Below are 5,275 nucleotides of genomic sequence, written 5' to 3' on the forward strand. Positions count from 1 at the left end.
TCTGATACACCTCCGACCCTACAAACAACAGTACCAAACCGGATTATTGTACTGTGATGAGGTACAGAGGCTGTACCGTTTGCCTTGGGGATAGAACTGGTCTGTGGTGGCCCATTAAGACACACACACACACGCACACACACACACACACACACACACACACACACACACACACACACACACACACACACAAAGGCACTCACAAATATTCATGATAGTATTGGATTTTCTAGTTGTTAAAGGCTAGGAGTAGGGAAAGGGTCTAGAGAATCGTTTCCTAACCTTTTCCGACCATAGTATTCATTGTTGTCATGTCTAGGCAGTCCAGCACCCCTATCTTGTTATCAGAAGGATAAAAGAAAGTGAAGTGTACTAATTGATTTATTTTCTTGATTCCTTAGAAACAAATTGACAATATAGTTTGTAGAAGAAATAAGAACACCCTAGAAAAATAAAATAGCATGGAAAAAGTCAAGTATGCACAGCTATGTAATCAATGATACATACCGGTATATCAATGTGATTTTTGTGTGCATCATTTCACAGCACCCCCTATAATTAATTGTGTATACATACAAATATATATACATAAATATATATATATATATATGTATATATATATATATATATATATATATATATATATATATATATAGCTGCAGTCGGCAAATGATCGTTTCCTAGAAATTCGGAAAGTCTGCAGAATTCAACTGACTCACTTGACAGCACATGTGGCGTTTGACGAGCCCATGAATTGTTAAAAGAAAAAGAAAAAAGAAAGAAAAATAATACAAAGGGGTTGTCAATCACCCAGATAAAAAAGGTTTCGCTGTGGAATATGTGATATATATATATATATATATATATATATATATATATATATATGTATATATATACATATATATATACATTATATATATATATTCTTTAAGACATTCTCTTTGTGCCTTAAGACGGTCTTATTGTCTCTATTGAGATCTGAGATGATTTCTCCGTAGGAGGTCATCTGTGCTGCCAAATCGCGATTTCTAGCCTCTTGACTCTTCTTCAGTGGCTTTGTATAGTGGCTGTCTCTATGTTAGAGTTGCTACTGAACTGAAAATGCCAGATGGGTGGCATTTGAGGGCTGGACTAGCTGTGTTGTGTACCCGTTCTTGGTGTTGATTGGTTCGTCCGATCGGGTGATCTTTTTCTGTGTTCGTGTTGACTTTGGCCGTCAACAGAGTTCCTCCTCATGCTCGGTAGCTAACTGTTACAGGTCTGACGTCTGGATGTTCAAACTAGGGTTCATATCTTTGATTGATAGCGCTTCCAAGATGGGGGAGGTGACGGGTATCTTGGCATGTCGTTATGATGTTCGTATCTTTTACCATTATTTCTCTTGTGAGGGTTGTTTGATGTTCCTTTCTTAAATGGTTCTTGGGGACTCCAGATGTGAGATGGCAAGTCATGCGTCTGCTTAGCTTAGTCGTAGTCATACCGATATAGGTAGAAGGTAGGGCTTCACAGTTCCTTAGTGTGCGAGTAAATATATATACGACAAGTGACTGTTGGACAGGTTCTTTTTTGACGTTAGGTCTGTTACGTAATAGTAAGTGACTAGTTTTTTTTCTGTAATAAACTATGATGTTTAATGTTTAGTTTGGGTTTGTTGGTTTTACGTTTCTCTTTACAATTTGTTTCGTTATTATCTCCTCTTCTTTGTATGCTGAAGGGAAGTATGCCCTATAGTATATTTTAATTTCATCCTTTTTCTCATTTTTCTCTTTCTTTGCACTCACTTTTAACTCTACTTGTTTAAGAGAAAATCTCCCGCCCATTTATACATACATACATATATACATATATATATATATATATATATATATATATATATATATATATATATATATATATATATATATATATATGCAGAAACCTCTGGGAAATGAGAAATACGGTTACCAAACATTTTCGTCTATTTAAGACATCTTCAAATGTACAAAGTAGTCATACAAAGTGTGAATATATATACATAAGAAGAGAGAGGAGGCTCAGAAAAGTCCCGTGTGAACGTGCTCAGTACAATCTAGGTTACAAATTATCACAGACAACCTTGTTAATAATAAAATTATCCAGTTTGTGTAAACCCAAACTCAAATTCATTATTTTCAAATTTGATTTTGATAAAACAAGATTCAATAATGTTTCTAAAATATTATTACAATATGTAATTACTTTTGATTCATTCCAATTAATGTTATGTCCATAGTCCTTTTGGTGAACAAACAGTCCACTTGACAATTGCCTCGTTCTAATGCAATATTTGTGTTGATTTATTTTATTGTTCAAACCTTTACCTGTTTTGTCTATATAAATAAGATTACAATTTTTACAACCTTCCTTTTCTATTGGTGAATTTTTAATCAACAAGTTCTTAACATTGTTACTGTTTTTAAAAACCGCCCGGATACCAGCATTTTTAAGTATGCTAGGAAGACTGATTAAATGTTCATGGTAAGGAACTGTTAACATATTCTTATGATTAAATTGTTTTACATGAGAAATATGAAAAGATTTCCTAGCTTGAGTAAAAATGAATGTAAGAAAGGACATTGGTTAGCTTTCTATAAACTTCAAATTTAAAATATTTTTCACATCGGTAAAAATGGTAATATATTATTTTCTTCTATCTCAACTGTGAATTTAATAGACGGCACCAAATTATTTAATTCTAACATAAAAGCACCCAAAGGTTTATCAATAGGCCAAATATATAATATGTCGTCAACATATCTATACTAAACTGCATTAGAAGGAAGGATGTTAAGTAATAAATCTCTTTAAAAACAAAAAACAAAAAAAAATCCATGTTTTTTGATGGAGATTTATTACCTAACATTCTTCCTACTAATGCAGCTTGGTATAAGTATGTTGACGACATGTTATGCATTTGATCTATTGATCAACCTGTGGATGCTGCAGCAGGTTTTTAACTACGATAAGACATGTCTTTTCTGAAAGAAGATGCCGAAGCGAACCTATAAAACAGCGGAGGATAAGGCATTACCCGGTCACAAGCCGAGTAATAAGAAGGTACTAAGCGCTGAAACTATCAGTTGTTTTAAGAAACGATTAGACAACTTTATGGATGGGGCTGACAGGTGGTGATGGATACGGAGCTGCCTAGTGTAGGCCTTATGGTCTCTTGCAGTCTCCATTCTTATGTTCAATGAAAGACCGCCTCAAGCGACGATTTGAAGGTGAAACCAGTGTTCGTTTACCATTCAGAAAATCCCATACTCTTCAAGAAATATAAAGTCCAGAAGAGCAGGCTAAGCGTGGCGTGGAGGTCCAACAATAAGGCTTGGGTGACACGTGACCTTTTTAGTGATTGGATCAATGAGGTGTTTGATCCTTCGCACTGATCGTCCCTGTCCATATGTTTCGTGGAATATTGGGATTTTTGTTTCAGAGAACGAAACAAGTGTTGAACAAGTGCCCTCATCAGGGTCACTCCTGTACGTGTGTCCCCCCCCCCCACACGACTCGATGGCGCAGTTGGTAGAGTTCCCGACTGTCAAAACGGCGGTCCGGGTTCGAATCCTGTCCAGGGCTGAAATAATTTCAGTATTGCTGCGCTACGAGTCGTTACTCCAACTCTCGTGGGCGGGGAGTAGTGTGTGTGCGTGTAAGGTCACAGCATTACCTATAGATCGGTCATATATATGAGCTCTGAGCTCTTTTCCGGGAGGGAAATAGCTGTCGATCACGAGTCCAACACGTGATCCAAGACCATGGTGAATCATGGTGAATCATACATACAGAAAAGAGTTAGCTGTGTGTGTGTGTGTGCGTGAGTCACCGCTGTGGGTTTGGATCATGTGTTGGAATCGTGATCGACAATTATTACTCTCCCGGATGAAAGCTCAGAGTTCATATATGCCTGATCTATAGGTAATGCTGTGACCTCTCTCTCACACACACACACACACACACACACACACACACACACACACACACACACACACACACACACACACACACACACACACAATTCCTTGCTCCCGAGAGTTGGAGTGCCGGTTCTTAATGCAGCGATGCTGAAAGTATATCAATCCTGGGTGGGAATCGAACTCGGTTCGCTGGATTAGCGTTTGTGAAAGGTACCATTGCGCTGTCGACCCGTGTGTGTGTGTGTGTGTGTGTGTGTGTGTGTGTGTGTGTGTGTGTGTGTGTGTGTGTGTGTGTGTGTGATTCACTATGGTCATGGTCTTGGACCACGTGTTGGACTCGTGAGCGACCGCTATTTCCCTCCCGGAAGAGAGCTCAGAGCTCATATATGACCGATATATGGGTAATGCTGTGACCATACACGCACACACACACACACAACTCCCCGCCCACGAGAGTTGGAGTAACAACTCGCAGCGCAGCGATACTGAAATTATTCTAGCTCTGGGCGGGATTCAAACCCGGACCGCCGTAGTGGTAGGCGAGAACTCTAACCACTTGTGCCTTCAGCAAAGTGCATTGGTTCGCGAAAAAAAAAGTGCAAAATGTTCTTGGGAGACCTCGCCATCGGATTAGCGTCGCGATCTTTCCTGTTCAGAGTACCGGGAACGTTGCCCGAGGTCAGGACTCGAACCTATGCGCTTCACTTTCGCGGCTGCCACGCGCGCGCAGTACCACTGTGCCACCAAGGAGGCACGAGTAAAAGGTGAGGCTGCTACGCCAGGAGACGCTGAGTAGCTGCGGCCGAAGCCGTCACCTTTGCCCTATGTGCTATATGCGCTTTGGGGAGCAGGGAATTAGCAGTCACTGCTGGGAATCGGAGAGGAATGCGGGATTCGAACCTACCACTAAGCGAATGCGAGAGCAGCACGCTTCCGATGATGCCACCAGTACAGACTAGAAGACGATACGAAACCGTTCTTGCAGAAATGCGAAATATATTTTGGAATTATTTTAGAGAATCTTTCTGTTAATTGAGGAGAGAGGAAGAACACATGAGACGCTGGTACTAAGAGCTCTGGTCCAGCAGAACAATAAAGAACAATGAAGAACAAAAAATAACAAAATAGACGAGATATAGCCGACGATGTTTGTGGAAAGAGAAAAGGTAGCCTATGATCAAAGTCTTCCATAGAAAAGACGAAAAAAGTAATAAAACAAGTATATGAATTATGCATATATATATATATATATATATATATATATATATATATATATATATATATATATATATATATATATATATATATATATATATTACTAAGTCTGTAACCTAACGCGT

This window comes from Oratosquilla oratoria, chromosome 8 (assembly GCF_046742065.1).
Source record: "Oratosquilla oratoria isolate Oo_2021 chromosome 8, ASM4674206v1, whole genome shotgun sequence".
NCBI classification, from domain to species: Eukaryota; Metazoa; Arthropoda; class Malacostraca; order Stomatopoda; family Squillidae; genus Oratosquilla; species Oratosquilla oratoria.